The sequence below is a fragment of the Camelus bactrianus genome, chromosome X, assembly GCF_048773025.1.
Source record: "Camelus bactrianus isolate YW-2024 breed Bactrian camel chromosome X, ASM4877302v1, whole genome shotgun sequence".
NCBI classification, from domain to species: domain Eukaryota; kingdom Metazoa; phylum Chordata; class Mammalia; order Artiodactyla; family Camelidae; genus Camelus; species Camelus bactrianus.
Genome location: NC_133575.1, coordinates 14,069,706 through 14,089,310, shown reverse-complemented (window position 1 = coordinate 14,089,310; position 19,605 = coordinate 14,069,706). Strand labels below are relative to the sequence as shown.

At 36.2% G+C, this 19,605-nt stretch overlaps 1 protein-coding gene across 9 annotated transcripts in view; it reads right to left on the bottom strand.

Moving 5' to 3' along the window:
- PPEF1 (protein phosphatase with EF-hand domain 1) overlaps positions 1-19,605 on the bottom strand; it is a 126,940-nt gene that overhangs the window by 74,596 nt on the left and 32,739 nt on the right. The gene's annotated exons all lie outside the window — the stretch shown is intronic.

Here is a 19,605-nt window from a genome sequence, read left to right as displayed (position 1 = left end):
TAAATTTAAAACATACACACAAAACCATAATATATGTTTCATAAGAATATATAGTAAGGGAAAGAAACTAAAAACAATAGATTGGTTATTTATGGGGGGAATGAATGAATGAGCATAGAGGATATGGATAAAAGGGAATAGCTAATAAAAATTTTTTCAAATATTTACTATCTGCAGTTGGTTGAATACATGGATGTGGAACCCATGAATATAAAGAGCCAACTGCACCTTAGAGGGAGCCTTTCAGTTACACCGTAACAACATGATACCTAGGTGATAGCTGTTTATATTCAATGTTCTCTGTTCAAATCACTCTGTGGTTTTGGCCTCCTGACTAGACCCTGCCTGATGAGCTGTACCATCCAGGTGGGGAAAGTAGGTTCAGCTTAAGCCTCAAGCCTCCAACTTCCTGGGTGCTCCAGCTCGGGTCCTTATTCGATTTCCACACTGAGATTTTGAATCTTTGGGCAGTGGCTGATCAAATGGACTTTGACCCACATCCTGCTATTTATTGCTCCTTGGGCACAGAGTTCACACAGCACCCTCTCCAGCAGGGAGAAGGAAACAGGCAGCGCAGGGCTGGGCATACCAACCTCAGACCTCTAAAACCTCAACTGATTTCTAAGAACCCATTCACCCACAGCAGGGCCACTCTAGCCAGCTGAGGATCCTCCTCTGAAGCAGAAACCTGCAAAATGGCAAAGGGTAGAGCCCAGATATGACAGACCCTACCCGAGGTGGGTCACTGGCTCCATGACCCCCAACTCTGCCCGTCAAGTTGATGATCTGGGTCATCCAGCTCTAAACTCATTGGACAGCTTAGACCCACTTCTAGCCCTGCTGTTTCATCAGGGCTTGTCTTCCCTGTCACATTAATTCCATCCAGAAAACAAAACAAAAAAAAAAACAAGTATTGCCATGTGTGTCCCAAGGGCCTTCTATTTTTGTTTCTAGAAGCAAGCAACAGCACAGGTTTAGTAAGTTACCTGGCCGGTTTTCTGTGATCAGCACAGGTGGTTTCTCTATTGCCAAGCCAGTTTTTTTGTTGCTGTTGTCCTTGTTTTTTAATGGAGTCCTTTTCTCTGGTGGCAACCATTATCATGGCATTTTGCAAGAAATTAAATGTCCATGTGAAAGGTCAATGAGCAAAACAAATAATAAATTCAGAGCATTTGCTTTGTGCCAGGCACTGTGCTTGGTGCTTTATGTGGATGATTTGATTTGATCTGATTTGACCCTCTCAACGATCCTATGAAGTGTCATTATCCTTGTTTTACAGATAAGGAAAGTGAGGCTCAGAAATAATTGTTTGGGGTCACATTGCATGTGAGTGGGAGAATGTAGAGTCAAGTCCAGATTTCTGTAATTCCAGAAACTGGACTCATAACCCCTAAGTTATACAACCCAGCATGCCATTTGGAATCAGTCATAAAAAATGAGATAATAATGTAGAACAGTATCTCCCCCAACCCCTTCCCCACCTCATGTCCCCTATACTTTTTACCTGTTTTATTGTTCTCCATAGTACTTTTTACTGACATTCTATACAGTCACATGTTTATGTGTTTACTGTCTACCTTCCCCTATTAGCTAAGCTACACAAGAACAGGGACTTTTATTTTATTCACTGCTGTATTCCCAGTACCTGGGGTAAGGCCTGGCAATAGATATTTCTTGAATGACTGAAAGAATGAATGAATCACTTCTAGGGCCATTGTCATAATACATAATAATATGCTAGTAATGAGTTTATATACATATTAGTAATATATTAATTAACTGATTTAGTGATTAAAATAAAATGCTTAGCACATTGCCCAACATACAGGAAGCACCCAATTAATAGTAGATACTTTTTTTAAAAAGTAAAGAGGGAGTAAAAGGTGATAATTATCTCTATTCCAGCTAACAACTTCTAGTACCCCCAAAGACTTCCTAATTATACATAACATTTTATTAAAAATTTAATAAACTACCATTGAACAAACAGGTTACCATCTCAGGAGCAGAAGAGCCGTGCCAACCGGGACCCATGGGGCTTGCTCCCTTAGAGTCCACAGTCCCGGCTCAAACATCACCTTCACAGTGAGGCCTTTACTGACCACCCCTTTTAAAATGGCACCCGTCCCCCCATTGCCTATCTCCTTCTTTATTTTCTCTCCAAGCACTTATCACCATCTGATATAGCATCTGTTTTACTCATTTGTTACTGTCTGTCTCCTTTCACTAGAATGTAATCTCCATAAAGACTGGGATTTTGGTCCACTGGGTTAGCTACTGTATCCTCTGAGTCTGGAAGAGTCCCTGGAATGTAGTAGATGCTCAGTAAATACTTGCTGAATGAATGAATGAATGAAATTATTGTTTAGTTAAAATTTTGTGTCTTGTGTTTCTCTTCATTATAACTGCTGAGTCTTTGGTTTGATTCTTCAAATAGGAGTTTATTTGACAGTCCTCTAAATAAGAAGTTTCATATTCAGAATGATAAGGCACTTAAAGACTCTGCTTTTGAAATTCTGCTAGCAGAGGCCTCTTGAGGAGACAACAGGATGAGTGAATATTTAATGTAACTTTAAGGGGCCAGATACCCAGTCAGGAAGAGAGGCACAAGTGTGACAGAACTGATTAAAATGAATTCAAATGAACCATCTAGTGGCAAAAAGCTTTCAACAAGGAGGAAAAGCATCTATTACCTCAGCTGTTCAAAGCATGATGAGAACTGGGTATGGCTCAACTCTGGGACCACAGTTTTCATTGTTCTTACTTTTGTTTACAGATATCTGCCATCTGCTAGAGGTAGCTGTCCCAGTGAGACTTCCAATTTCACTGGAAAAACAGCTCAAAAGCACATGCCCAGTGGAAATGAAATGGTCACAAAACCTGCTTCTTGGACAGCAAGCAAGGCAGGGACCCTCCGAGGCTCACTCATCCACAAACTCTGGCATCCATGCAGAGCAAGGGCACAACACAGCATCCTTGTCCCTGGAAAGCACTTTTCTTAAACAAAAAGAAAACGAAAATAAAGCATGGGCCCAGTCTCCAAGCAATGACAGACATTTTAAACAAAACTATCACTTTCCCAAATGACAAAAGAGATCATAGTGTTATCATTCTTGTAAATCTTTGGCCTTCCAGTCAGAGAAGGGCAAGAATTAGAGGTCACTTCTTTGACTTTTTCTTTACGCACATGCTCGCTCACCCACCAACCCATCCACATGGAATAATAAGGATAAGTTCTGAATTTGTAATCTGGAGATTTCCATTTTGGTCCTTACTCAGCCAGGTGCCAACTGTGTAACCTCAGGCAAATTGCTTAACCTCTCTGGTCCTCAGTTTCTTATGTGAACAATGAGAATGTGGGATTATGTGATTTCTAAGATCATTTCTGATTATAAAATACTCTAATTCATCCCTCTATTTTTTTAAATGCCCCAGCTGTAGCCTACCTATAGCAAAGCTGGAAATAACCATTAAAGGACAAAGTAGGATGTGTAAATGTGAACACTCAAATCAAAAGCTTCTGGACAAAAAAGACAAATTCTAAAGGCTACTCAAAAGAAAAAAATCTGAATTATCCTTGTAAAAAAAAAAAAGTCCAAGTCAATTCATTAACATCCTTGGCTTTCCCATCAAGGAACTGTAGCCAAAATTTGCTAGCAGTAAGTCTAGGAACAAATATTTCACCTACTACTTCTCCTTTAAATGGCCTAAAGTATGATTACAGCATATGATATGTTAACTGGTTCAAGTGACCAGTCAATAGAAGATGGGGAGAAATGGATGGGGAAGAAGGTGTAGACAAGAGAGGGCTGGGAGACAGAGACAGTAGGAAGGGTTTAAAGCCCAGAGGTTTCAATGAAGATGGAGAGATCAAAGAATGGGATAACAATCATGAAGATTACAGAGGTGGAGCTGATCCAGACGGCCACAGGGGCCAGGAAATGGGAGTGAGCAGCTGAAGCAGAGTGGAGGAGGAGCTGCTGGAGTTAAGGAGGTCAGGAACTGAGACACCAAAGTGTTTGGGGTTATTCACGTATATAATATATTTTTAAATTAATTTTTTATTTTATTTTTTAGTGGAGGTACAGGGGATTGAACCCAGGACCTTTTGCTTGCTAAGCACACCTCTACCGCTAAGCCCCATGTATACAATGACGATAAAGATACTTAAGATGATACTAGGACGTGGGGCACAGAGCGCACAACGAATGAGGAAGTTAGTGGATAGCAAAAACAAGGAAGGGCTATCAAATGGTACCCCCAAAGGGCATAAACCTAGACTGCAGACACCACAAACTTGGCAAACATGTCTTAGGTTGTACAGGATTAGGATATTTTTAACTTTTTATTTTGAAACATTTTTTCAAACATAACAGAAAATGGTAGAAATAGTATAACTGTTAATATTTTGTTACATATGCATTATCTTTCTCTCTCTACATATACACACATCTACACACACAGCATCAGCATCAGCAGCATCATCACCATCATTTCTTGTCTCCTGTATTCTAGAACAAGTCCTTAGCCTTTCTTTCTCTTTAATGACACTGAAATTTTTCAAGAGTACATGCCACTTATTTAAAATATCCCTCAGTTTGGATCTCCTATTTCCTTGTGATTAGATTCCAGTGATTATATTTTGTTATTATATTTTGGCAGGAATAAGTGATAGGTCTCAAGTGCATTACATCACGAGGCACAAGATGTTTATTTGTCTCATTGCTGGTGATATGAACTTAGATCACTTGGTTAAGGTGGTATCCACCTAAAATTCACTACTGTAGATGTATTTTTTTCCCTTCAAAATTAATAAACAATTTGCAGGAACATGCTTTGAGACTATGTATATATTCTGTTCTTCAAAACATCCTTTGAAGATGTTTTGCTTAAATCAACTATTTCTATGGTGGTTGTAAAAATAGTGATTTTTTTAACTCATTCCTTGTACATTTATTAGCATTAGGATTTTAAATGCCCCCATTTAAAGCCCTCTTTTATTGAACAGGGCAATGGAACAACACAAAAATTACATAAAGCCATCTTATGGAAGTTTCCTTAAGAACTGTAATCCTTGGCTATACCATAGCTCAGAAAAATATGAGGCTTTATCTATATACTACCAAAATAATAGGCTAAAGCAATAAAATCAGGAAAACAGCAGTTTACAAGTAACTGTCACCTTCCTACCATATTCATTTCTAAAAGAATCATTATCATGAAGATACCAATTTTTAAAAATTACTATTGTATAAGAAATTAACCTACATAGATGATTTATTACTGTTTTAAGTCATTAAAATATTTTCTTGTAGGAAATGTGCTCTATTCAATAATTCAATAATGACCATTAATCCCTACTAAGGAAAAAAATTAAATGTCTTGACTACAATTCTGTTTTCTGCCTCCCTTGTTATGAATGACTAATCTGAATGATACCGTCACATTCATTCACCCAAGGTCAAATATGATCAGCATTAAATTTTTGTCTTTTGCAGCTGCCAAAAAGATAATGCAATATAAAGCCATAATCATATAGAAAATTGTTCTGATTATGGTAAATACAGCTACACCTTGGAGATATTTCAGGTTAGGTTCCAGACCACCACAATATAATGAATATTGCAATAAAGAGAGTAACATGAATTTTTTTTGTTTCCTAATGCACGTAAAAGTTATGTTTATACTATATTGTAGCCTATTAAGTGTACAATAGCATTATGTCTAAAAAAAATGTACATATCTTAATTAAAAAATACTTCTAAAAATGCCAAAACAATTACAAAAGTAACATAAAGGATCGCTGATCACAGATCATCGTAACAAATATAATAAAACAAAAAGTTTACAAAATTGCGAGAATTACCAAAATGTGACACAGGGACATGAAGTGAGCAAATGCTGTTGGAAAATGGTGCCAACAGGATTGCCACAAACCTTCAATTTGTAAAAACTACAATATCTGCAAAGTGCAATAAAACGGAGCGCACTAAAACAAGGCAACTGGGGCTGAGGGACGGCCCTTTCTTACAGTGAAGTGAAATGCGTCTGTCTGTAACAGGATTTTTTTTTTAACAATTAACAGGATCCAACTATAAAGCTGGCTTCTTTGTGAATTATCTAGGCAAGGGTGGAATCTGGTAAAAAGCATTTAAATAAGCAAGTAAGACTTCAGATCCTTTCAGTAGTACTTTTTACCTTCTAAAGGCTCGTGATTCTAGAGTGCATATCTAAATATTCCATGTCAGAGTCCATAATACTTGACATTTCTAAAGCAGAGGTAGACTAATCAAACAGCAAAAAGAGGAAAAGATGAAAATGAATTTAATTGGTATAAAGAGCAAAAAGGTTGTTTGGCTTTTTGTTTGCCAGTTTCATGCAAGGAATAAATGTGTCTGTAGTATCAATCCTATATAAACCTCAAGCCAACACAATATCATATTAAAAAGTAAGTAATTAACTAAAAATTGTTATTGAGAGGGATCATAATTTCAGATAAAGAAAGGAGTACTTACATACTTTATGAAGAAAAGTACTTGTTTAAAATGATTCCCAATTGATGCCAACAAACCAGGGATTCTAGTATACAATGCAGGCTGAAAATAAAGATTTGGCTGTTTTGACATATTGATGATATTGAAAGCCATGGGAGTCAAGTCACGCAAGCAAGGAGAGCATTATTGTGACAAAATAAGAGGGCGAAGAGAAACCCAGAGGAATCCCAATATTTAAAAGCTGGGAGAAAATGGAGCCCTCATAAACAGTTGAGAGACATAAAAGGAAAACCAGGAGAATATGCTATCACTGAAGCTAAGGGTCATGATTCTTTTAAGACAAGAATGTGCAGGAGAGCCAGGTACTGCCAGGGAGTCAAGCAAAATAAATACTGAAAATACACCGTGGGATTTCAAGGTCATTCAAGAACGTGTCTAAATCATATTCCATGGGATGAGATAAAGGAGAAGGGAGGAGACAGTGGTGTGAACGCACACTTCAGGAGCAAGCTCTGAAAGGGAGGAGAGAGAGGAGAGTGACCGGAGAGAACGCAAGGGTGAGGGAAGGCTTCTATTCCAAAGGCAAAGAAAACACATTTACAAAAGGGCAATTGTGCACAACTGGGAAATTCTGAATATGAACTATATGTCAGATAACATTACTCTATCAATGTTAAATGTTTTCAGGGTGATATAGTATTCTAGTTATGTAAGAAAATATCCCTGCTTTTAGGACTATTAATGCTAAAGAATACAGAGGTTAACATCATAATGTCTACAACTTATTTTCAAACAGAGAGGGAAATGGAGCTGGAGAGAAACAAGGGGTGGGGGGAGAGAGAATGGTAAAGTTAACAACTGGTGAGTCTGGGTAAAGTGTATGGGTTGTTCATTGTATTATTCTTTAATCTTCTCTGTAGGTTTACAATTTTTAAAAATAAGAAGTTGGAGGTAAAACAAAGCAGAATGGCCAAAACCCCTCCCCAAAAAGAAAAAAGAGGAAAGCCACTTGAGCATGTTAAAATGTTACTGGGTAACAGCCAAGGGCGTGAGCAGGAGAGGTGGGAGGGGAAAATCAATGCCCCTCACTCCTACACATGCACCTGCAGCTATAAAACACAGCCCTTTGTCCTTTGAGTGACAAGAACTTCAAAGATCATCTTATCTGATGGCCCATTTCATTGAAGAGGAAAATGAAGGAGGTCCCAGATCACAGGGATTTCTGCTAGATTCCACAGTGCCAATAAAGACTACTTCATGTCAGTTATAGCCAAGAATCTTCCAACAACAGTAACAAGAATGGCAAGGGCCTCTTTAAATTTTCTTTCAGAAAATTCTTTAAAGAACAACAAAGATTAAATGAAACAATGGGGTTCATTGTTTTTCCATGAAGGTCTCAAATTTAAATATACAGCATTGTAAAGGCCTTAACATTGGGAGTGAGGGGGGCCAGGGGTAAATGGAGGGTATCCATCAGGCAGTTGTGAATGGCTTGATTGTTGGATTTTTAAATAACTAAATTAACTAGATGTTATTCCAAGAATTAAAGAAATATTTGGTTTTGTTAAAAAAGAGACAACAGGCCCAAAATGGAGTCACTTGTGCTAAGCCCCATGTCAGCAAACCAAGACAATACCTAATCTAATTATAGTTTTAGCCTCTCCTAGAAATGTAATCTTAACCAGCCAAGAATTTTCTGGCCAGCACCACTGAGGTAATCCACCTGATAGATCCCTGCCTTTCCCTAAAGGAGGATGACCTTGCCTGAAATAATCCTTTCTTTTTGTTTATGACTTCTTGTCCTACCCCTTTCTGCCTTTAAAGACCTCTCCTTTTCTGCAGCTTTTTGGAGCTCCTTTCTATTTTCTAGATGGTATGCTGGCCCATTCATGAATTATTGAAAAAAGCCAACTAGATCTTCAAATTTACTCAGCTGAATTTTGTTTTTTAACAGACTTGGTGGCAGCAGTGAGACTGAAGGAGACTTCTGATGGTTCTGGGGACAATGAGAAACACAGCCATGGTACCCACAAATACTTCTGAGTTCTCTTTCTCATCATTTCTGAGGGCTGTGGGTAATTTCTTCTCAGTTCTGAGTTCTGCTGTCTTTGCACGAAGCTCTTGATCTAATTAGCTATCCAGTACATAATATCCCTTTTTGGAAACCAAGTCCAGTTCACAATCCTTACTTTTATTCCCCCAGCAGCCAGTGAGCGCCAAGCAGCCACCCAGAGGTGGCTACGCTGTGCCGCTGCCCACAGTCCACATTTTGGGGTCTGCTGGTTTAGTCCTTTCCCCAGTCTCCAGTTCCAATTTGGGAATTGACAGTGGTGCATATGGGGCCTTCTCTTGTCCAGTCTGCAGTAACATCTCTTGATTACTGCTGTTATGTTGAGGTGCATGTTTGTCTGTTTTGATTCATGTAGGTAAAGGGTACTGCTAAGGGGAATCTTGGAAGCCAAAAAGAAAAAAAAAGCTGCACAAAATGGTGGGCACCAGTTGAGCACTTGAAAGCTATTATTGTGCTCGCCACTCAATTCTAAAAGATTCCCATATTAAGATAAGTTGGCCACTGAATAGGTTAGAGTGACACTAGGTTGACCACCAACCTCAACAAAATTTTCTGTGCAGTGAAGTATATTTTAAAACATCACACAATCACCAATCCAGGAGCACATTGCTCTTAGGTATTAGTTTGGCTCTGAGAAACCCAGCGGTTTAGTAGTAGTAGTAGTAATAGTAATAGTAATAATAATAATAATAATAATAATAATAATAATAATAATAATAATAATAATAATAATAATAATAATGATGATAATAATTTTAAAAAGTGGGATCCTTAAATTCTAAGGAGTTAAGTGTGCCACCTTCCGACACACTTGCTTATTTTATGTCTAAAAACTATGGTCCAGGAAGTTGTAAGTACAAAAATGACAAAATCTTATTAAAAACAACCTAGAATTAGATCAGATCATTGTTTCATATCCTGGGAACTTAGTTTGAGAACCATCAGGTTAGGGGCCCCAAAATACAGCCAATAGAAATGTGGGTTGCACCCCATTTGCAGCTAGATATGGTTGGACAGAAATGTGGGTTAAACTCCATCTGTAGCTAAGGATCCTACCAAACTGCTGCCAGCCCTCAGGGAAATTACAGTGGCCATTAGGGATATTCCAATTAGATAAGATGATTTAAGAAGTGCACTTGAAACTGAGGTTCCCAAATCAAACAAACAGAATGGGACATCTATTTTAATTGGTATGTAGAAGCTTCCAAAAGCTTTCATGATTCCAAAATAGCTTCATTGAAAAATTCATTGAAAAAGGCTAATGAAAAATTAAACACAAGAGGTATCTAAAACAAAAGACTATAAGCCAGAAGCAATTCCTACTACTCCCCTCTATCCTCCTTTATTTGAGTACTCATTCTAGTAATCCTCTGTCTAAATTGTCTTTCCACTCTAAAGAGACTACCAGACTATAAATGAAACCTTGCCAAGTTGGTGGCCTTACAGACACCTCCATATCTACTCTTGAACGAAGGTCCGCATATGGACCCCTCTCAGAGTTGATGAGACTCTGAGGGACTTTCTGGGAAACTGCTACGATATTCCCTTAAACAGCTAAGGGAAACTAAAATTAAATTAATTAAAAACCTTGACAGCTGGCAGAGACCCTCTACTTTATACTCCCTTGGAGCCTGCAGATGGGAGCCTGGGAAAACTGGCAGTAAGGGTGAGAATTCTTACCAGAATCAGCTCTCCCAGATCTCTGTCTATAGTACCCAAAAAGAGAAGAAAATAAAATAGCTTTTGCACCCTCTTTGAGGGATGCCTCTTAAGTCCAAGGGGTTGTTCAATACTGCCAGAAATATTTACTGTTTATCCCAACTGAAAACTGACTAGATATTTAAAAGGATTTCTTTTTTAAGTAGATCTGTGGTCATAAATGAGTCAGAAATTGGAAGCTGATATTCAGAGCCTGATAGGAATGTTTTTCGTTTTTTAGGCCTCCTCCCCTAAGCCAAAATGAAACCATGTACCCAGAGGGAAAGAAAAATCTTCTAAAGCCTTTGTGAAAGGATTTACCAAAACCTTCCAAAGGCAAACAGTGCTAAGTCCTGAATATAGAAATCTTTTAATTTCCATCTTGTTTAGAAATCTTCTTCCTCATATATATACAAAAAAGAAAGCAAATTAAGAATAATGTAGTTGAATGGGTGGATCAACTTATGTCATTGAGGCTGCAACCGAATTCTTGGAGGAACTGAGAGCAACTATCTTACAAATCTATGCAAAACTGGAAATACAGTTCTAGAGGCAGTTCAAAGTCCACCTATTCCTTTTACCAATCCCCAAAACTCCCCAATTTATCTCAAAAAGCTTGTAAGTATTGTAAAACTTCTGGCCTTAGGAAACCAAAATCCTTCTGGGAGGAACTCGCATTCTTTTTCTGTACCTTTCAGACGTAAATGCTCTACAAACTTCAGGGAGGTAATTCTTATCAGAAGGTAAAGGAAAAGTGGAAAGGTCATTTGAAACCTAGGCAAATAAAACATCTTTTAAGGGTCTTCCCCACAAATATTAGTAAGAATGCTTTAGCCATCTGAGCAGATAACTTTAACTTGTTCCATCTACCAGAAAAGAACTTAGATCCAACTTCTTTTACAACTAGTAAATTCCTGTACCTGATTCATGGCAGTAATCTTAAAACAGAAGCAATAAAGCCCCTGTTTGCAACTGTCTATTTATGTGTGTCTATGTGTGCGTTCTATGTTGAGCCCACTGACGTCCTTCAAGGTTCAATGACCCCCATTTCTGGGCTCTCAGATGGCTACCTGTGATCCCTCAACAGACAAAATACATTCTTTACTGGGCGTGTTTCCCCTAATATACTAAAAGCCCCAGGTAATGCCCATCTTATCAGAGTCAAACCCCACCGCCCTTCACGGACCCTAACTAAACCTCTTCCCTCACCTACAACCAACCAGAGACTTGTGTACAAGCAGATCAGGCACCTTATGATGCAATCTTATAAAAGACCCCAACAACCGGCCCTCGGTGCTCGCACAGGCACCCCTCGCCTGTGTGGCCCGCTGTTGCCTATGACATCGCCCCTAATAAATTCCTTTCTATTCTTATACTTAATCTCTGGTAAATTCTTTTACCAACCCACATGTCACTGGCTCACTGACCGGCCGCCCCGTTGTGTCACACAACATTGTAGATGTATGGTATTTTCTAGTTTCAGACAGTACTGCCAAAATTAATTTGTAAAAGAGTTCTATTTAATTGGCTCAAAGAAATTAATCACTTAAATAAAGTAAAACAAGTAAATTGAATAGATGTAAATGGGATAAAAGTTTTTAGGTGAACTTTTTAAATAGTTTCTCCAAATCTTCTTGGTAACCTGAAACCTTAAAGTTTTGCCAAGCTAAATTAAATGATGAATAGTAGTTGAACATCCAGATCATTTCCAAATAAGATAAAATACCGAAATATTAATTATTGAACATAGGTTTACCAACTTTCGGCTTCCTTTTACAGAGAAACTAAAGATATTTGGGTCTCCTAGTAAACATAGCTTCAGCCATGTGAGAAACTTACTATGAGGAAGCATATGTTTCCAAAAATTATGAAAAGTATTTATAAATTTGCCAAGCCACAGAATGCTAAAATAAAAAGAGTTCCTATTGCTTACTTCTTTGTTTTCACTAAAAATTGAGATTTTTAAGGGTTAAGAATTCTAATATATGTAATGAAAGATACTAAAAATAATCAGGGAAATATCTCTGTACACAAGGAAAGTAAGATGTATGGTTTTGGTAAAAGTAGGTATGAGGAATGGAAATGCATGTTGTTGAGGGACAAGAAAGCAATTTTTTCCTAAAATGAGGCTGGTTATTTCAGAAAGAGAAAGAGAAAAATGTAGGACAAATCTGAATGTAAAAAAAAAAAAAAAAAAAAAAAGTTGTTAAAAGATTGCAAAAAAGAAAAAAACTCAGAAGAGAACTTTATGTGTGGTCAAGATGACTAAGATTAAAATGAATTTAAGTAAAAAAATGATGATGAGTTTTTAATTTGGTTTTCTCTCTGTTAAAAGGACAAGTTTTATTGGATTGTTGGTCTTCTCTTATAAAGACACAGAAAAAAGTTTTTCTTTACCTTTTAAAGTAATCTGCCTAGAAAACAAAGATTCAGTATTTTGTCAAAATAATTTCTCATGTTGTTTTTAATCAGGTCTTTGATTACTTAAGAAAGCTGAATCTGCTCTATTAAAACACTGAAGGGTTTGTTTTACAACTATTTAACTTGCTGTATTTGCCTGCAAAGTCTTTCATTGTCACTATGGTTAAATGGATAACTAAGTATTGTTTCATAGTAACATATGATCCTATTTGGCCAAATGTTTTAAAACCTTTTGATAATTCTGACAAGCTTCCCAAAAATCAAATTCTAAATGAAGTCTTTTTGACCTCGAACTAACTTTGGGATTTTTCCTGAGGGCCCTTAGAACATCTCAAGAGATTTGTTCTCTCTCATTATAAAAAAGGAGATGCTAAACTAATTAGACTTATTTGATATGTTAAATTACATAGGAAGCATCGTCAAACAAGAAGTAAACTAAGCCTTTATGTTATAATTGTACGGGTATGTGTTTTAAGTGTTCCAGAAATTATATGAAATTCTTAAAGTATGATATGTCCTGGTATAATATTATCATCATAATTCCAATTGTCATTTTACAATGTTGAGTGTCACAGAAATAATCAAATTTCCTTGTCAATTCCATTATAATAAACTCATCAGATCTTTAACAAGGGGCATTTTTTTTTAAAGTCTTCTGTCATTTACAGACAGTTAGTTTTACTCAGATGCTTTTGCAAAAGAGTTGCTGCAAAAGTGCCTCATTTTCAAGGAGATTAATGGAAAGGACTCTGGCCAACACAAGTTTCTGATAACTTTAAGATCATAAACCTGAACTGGGTAAGAATTTCCAGAACTAATGGGAAAAAAACAGATTAAAGAATTAATAACATGGGACTGAATGAACTAAAAAAGATGATTATAATTTTTATGCCTTCTTGTTTGAGACACTGCTAGTTCTTTAACGTTTTGTTTTTCCAGATTTGAGGAATCTTTTCCTCTTAAGCTATCTATGAGTTACAACAATTTGGTAAAGTATACTTTTGTAAACAAAGATGAAACATTTGCTTTTTCTCCTTGCCTGATTCCCTCCAGAATTGGAGAACTCTTGAGTATTCTTTTTATGGCAAAATAATTAGTTATTTACATAAGTTTAATGAGAATCCATTCTCCTTGTAACAGGACACAGTTGGAAATATTGGCTTTATTACCAAGACTTTGACTGGCATACCGTATTTAAGAACGATGTGTATAGACTCAGATATGACCAGACAGCTTTAAAGAACTAACGTTGACTTTATGGAGCCAATAAAGCTTCTTAGAAAAACTACCTGGTACCTTGCTTACAAGATTCCAGCAAAGCAGACTTAAAAAGAACTTATATGGTCAATCACTACTCTTGCTATACCTATATAAATAATCAGGCCAAGTTTAATGCAAATAAATTAGTTTTACTGCGATTATCTTTGATTTTTTTAAATGGGAGTAATTGTAAAGAAGAAGATTATGTTTGCATCTTTATAGATACTAGATTCCAGTTCTATTGTGTTTGCGGTTTTGTTATGTATCTGTAAATCAGACCAGATCCTGAATTCTTCAAGTTTCCTCAAATATGTGGCTACAACTCACCAAATTAATGTTGCCAGTTTTCTCCTACCTTTCCAATTTAGAATCACTAAGAACAAAGACTACTCTTGAATCTCCTTGGAAGGAACTATACCAGGTTTTCCTCACTACCCAGATGGCAGCCAAACTTTAGCAATGTCAACTTTGGGGACACATCTCACGGCCAAAGAAGACTCCACCTGATGCCTGGTCCTGCACAAATGTCAGAGACCTCCAAGTGAAATTGATGAAGAAGAGAAGCAGCTGACATCAATGTGGACTGCTTCCTCCCAAGATGCTAGATCAAGACTTCATGCTTTAATTAAACACAAAACCCTTTTTTCTTCATTCTTTCCTTTACTCTGGCATTGGCCAGGAAAGATAACACCATTGCCCATATCTCCCAGGTGATTGCCAAGGTGGGTAACCTTTCAGACTTTAGATTTGTCATCAACAAAAAAACTGACCTGTCCCTTTATAGTGTCACCTTGGTGAGAGTGGTCTGTGCCCTGACAGAATTTATCTTTGTCTGTAGTGATTCTCATTCTCCTTGGGCCTATGAATACCTGGTGCATAACTGGGCAATGCCTCTTAGGCTACCTAACTGTGTTCCTAACTGTCCACAGAGACAGCTCATCGGTCAACTGCCCTAAATTTGCATTATCAAGTTAGAAAGAACCTACCAAGAAGCTTTTATGATTCAAGATTCACTTTCTTTGGCAGGTCCCTATTTCCCTGGTTAGAAGAAGTAAATGTAGATGAGGCTGTGATCAGGAACCTCTCCTTAACTTAAAGATATTACAGAATTTGTTGCTAAAGCAATAGCTGCCCAGTGAAAATCCTTAGACTCTCTGGCCAAAGTTGTTCTTGATAATTGGATAATTTGATTATCTTTTAGCTTTGTAAGGAGGTGTCTGCTGTGGCCAACACCATCTGCTGCACCTGTATTAACATTTCTGGGGAAGTTGAAACTCAGCTACATAAGATCACTGAAAAGCAACTTAAAAAGGTGACTCTTTCAACAGGGTTTTTCTTTGCTGTATTTGATTTTGACTGGTTTGGGTCTTAAGGACCATGGTTTTGAAGTATACTCCAAACACTGGGAATTATCCTGCTTATCATAATAACAGTAGTCTCTTTGGTACACTGTATTCTCTCAAAAGCTTTAAATGTGTGATTGCAGCCACTCACCACCAAGCAGATGATCTCCCTAACACTAGAACATCAGAAAAGGAATATAGAAAATGACTGACTTAAAAACTGTGAAAGTCAAGTTGTGGCCAGTGCATATCACAAAGATTAAGCAAATAACATCATGACCTGTGAACAGCACACAAATGACCAATGAAAACTGCAAGAACTCAAGAGCAGTAGCTGGGAGTGGCACTAATGCCTTACATTTTTATCATATATCTCAGGCTGACAGTCTGATGAAAAGGGAGGAATTGTTAAAAAAGAGACAACAGGCCCAAAAAGGAGCCACTTGTGCTAAGCCCCATGTCAACAAACCAAGACAATACCTAATCTAACTGTAGTTTCATCCTCTCCCAGGAATGTAATCTTAACTAGTCTGGAATTTCCTGGCCAGCACTAGTGAAGCAATCCAGATAGACAGACCCCAGTCTTCCCTTAAGGGAACATGACCTTGCCTGAAATAATCCTTTCTGTTTATGACTTCATTGTCCCACTCCCTTTTTGCCTTTAAAAACCTCTCCTTTTCTGCAGTTTTTTTGGAGCTCCTTTCTATTTTCTAGATGGAATGCTGCCTGATTCGTGAATCATTCAATAAAGCCAATTAGATCTTCAAACTTGCTATGTTGAATTTTGTTTTTTAACAGATTGCTGTTTAGTATTTTTAAATTTTTAAGTAAAAATAGGGAACAAATATTTTTTAAAAGAACAATCTCCATTAGAGAAAATTTCCATTTGTCATAGCTTAAAGCATAAAACTTCAAAGCCAAAAATGCTAGATTGCCTTTGTAGGATTCTCAGCACTTAGAGAAAATGACTAAATGTATTTCTAAGTGGACTCAAGGGAAGAAATAAAAAAATATATAGTGTTCTCAAAGTGCTCTACAGAGAAAAAAAAAAGGCAATAGATTATTAATTTAAAACCCACTGATATAAAATTTTAAGTGTAAAGTGACATTCAGGAGAAGGAAATTACAAAGTTTAATTTCTAGTTTTTGGATAAGTTCCAGTTTTACAAGTCAGGGCAGCATATCAAAAGGAGCATGAACTTTGGAATCTGTCAGAGCTGGTACCAATTCAGGCTCAGCCACTAACTGGTACATGACTTTGGACAGCTCTTTAATCTAAGTCTCAATTTCTTCATATACAAAAAGAAACTAATCAAAGCCTCCTCTCAGAGTTCTGGCAAGAAGCAGAAATAATAAATGTAGTAGGCATTCAATAAATGACTGATGTTGTTGTTCTCTTGTCTGTTGCATATCACAAAAGAAGCACTATAACAATAATAATAAAAATAATAAAACAACTATGATACTTTTCTACATGGAACGTGGACAGCCCACAAGCAAGGGACAGCCTCAATTTTATATGTAAGCTACTCTTCCTCAAAAATGCCATTATACTCCAGAGGCAGAGTGCTGTAGTGGGGCCAAATGACCAAGAGAGGGAAAAACCCTTCAGACTATTCCGACCATGAGAAACAAGAAGCAAGCTCTAGGTCTGGCTCTGCCATTTACTAGCTGTATGTTCTTAAGCAAGTCACTTTGCCTTTCAAAGCCTCAGTTTCCATTTCTGCAAACAGAACAATCCTTCACAGATCATGAAGATCAAATGTATATGAAAGGGTCTGTCCAACTATAAAAGCACTACACAAATAAAAGGGACTTTATATAAGTACATTTCATTAAAGCTAGTTTCCAAGAACAGCAAGTTTGAAAGGTGCCATAAAAGGGTGTAATGGTTGATGGCAAAAAAACACTGTAGTCAGAACCCTATGGGATCAAATCCCAGTTTGGGTTCAAATCTCTGGCAGTTATTAGTTATATGACCTTGACAAGTATTTACCTCACTGAGCACAAGCTTCTTCAACAATACAAATAACAATAATAGCACTTTCTTCAGGTTTATTGTAAGGATTAAATAAAATATATGTAGAATATTTTGGATACTCTCTGGAATATAGTTAGTAATAAGGAAATAATAACTATTATTTTCTATCAAGACCTTATACATAGCCCTTGATACAGAAATTTCATGTCTAATCACCTGAATGTGGGAATAATCCAAAATGAGGAAAAAATTTTACACGAAGAAATTCTTCAATGTGTTATTTACATTAATAAAAAGAAAATGTCTTATATTAGAGGAATAATTATATTATGGTCTATCCACTAATGGCACATTTAGTAATGGCTAAAATGATGTTTATAAAACATTTATAACAACTTGAGAAATGTTTATATATCAATGTCTTAGTGCCAAAAGCAAGGCTATAAAAAACTAATTTTTAGGATGATCAAAAATATACACGTACCAATTTTTGATACAAAAATATACACATACCAAAAAAAACTGGGTAGTAGAATAATGAGCAATTATTAATTATGTCCAACTGCTTTACTGTATTTTACAATATTTCTAAATGGGAAAAACTTTATGGTAAATATAAGTAAACACATTGTATTAGTTTTCAGCAGATTTATTATTATGAAATTGTAATAAACATTGATTGATATGTTCAACAAGAGATAATGGAAGAACACAAAAAATTATAAGGGAATACTCTGAACATGTGCTAATAAATTAAATAACTTAGATGAAATGGACAAATTCTTAAAAGGACACAAACTACTGAAAATGACTCAAGAAGAAATAGAAAATCTGAATAGACCTATAACAAGAGTAAAATAAGTAATCAAAAAAATACCCAGTAAGAAAGGCCCATGCCCAGGTAGCTTCACTGACAAATTCTACCAAACATTAAAAGAATTAATACCAATTCTTCACAACTCTTTTAAAAGGTGGAAGAGAGAGAATACTTTCCAACTCATTCTATAAGGCTAGTACTACTCTGATATCAAATCCAGACAAAGACATCACAGGAAAAAGAAAAATATAGACCAATATCTCTTATGAATATATATGCAAAAATCCTAAACAAAATACTAGCAAATTGAATCCAGCAACATATAAAAAGGATTGTACACCATGATCAAGTGGGGATTTATCCCAGGAATACAAAGTTGGTTTAATATCTGAAATTCAATTAATGTATACTATATCATAGAATAAAGGAAAACTACATGATCATTTCCATGCATGCAGATAAGACATTTAACAAAAATAGATACCACTTTTTAATTTAAAAAATTAATAAACTACGAATAGGAATGAACTTTCTCAACCCAATAAAGAGCATCTACAAAAAAGCCACAGCTAATATCATACTTTAAGGTGAAAGACTGAATGCTTTCCCTCTAAGATCAAAAACAAGACAAGGAAGCCTACTCTCACATTTCTATTCAATAGTAACAGAGATTCTAGCCAGGATAATTTGGCAAGAAAGTGAAATAAAAGGCACAGAATAGAAAGGAAGAAGGAAAACTACTTCTATTTTCAGATGACACGATTTATAAACAGAAAATCCTAAAGAATACACTAAAAATGTATTAGAGCTAAGAAATGAGTTCAGCAAAGTCTCAGGATACAAGAGCAATACACAAAAATCAATTGCTTTTCCATACACTTGCAATGGACAACCCAAAAATGAAATTAAGAAAACAATTTCACTTACAATAGCATCAAAAAGAATAAAATATTTGGGCTAAATTCTACAAAAGAAGAGTAAAACTGAACACTATAAAAGATATTAAACACTGTTAAAAGATATTAAAGAAGACCTAAATAAGTGGAAAGATACCCATGTTCATGAATCAGATGATTTAACTGTTGAGACAGCAATATTTCCCAAATTGATTGAGAATAGTCTTTTCAACAAATGGTGCTGGAACAACTGGATATTCACATGCAAAGGATAAATTTATATCCCTACCTCATACCATATATGAAAATTAACTCAAAATTGATCAAGAACTAAATGTAAGAGGTAAAAATAAAATTCTTAGAAGAAAACATAGCACAAATAACCTTGGATTTGGTCCAAAAGTACAAGCAACTAAAGAAAAAAGAAATTGGACTTCATCAAAATTAAAGCCTTTGTGCTTCAAAGGACATCATCAAGAAAGTGAGAAGACAACCCATTGAATCGGAGAAAATATTTGCAAATCATATATTTGATAAGGAACTTGCAACTAGAATATAAAAATCACACTTACAAAAAATAATATAAAAATAAATAACTCAATTTAAAAATCAGCAAATGATCTG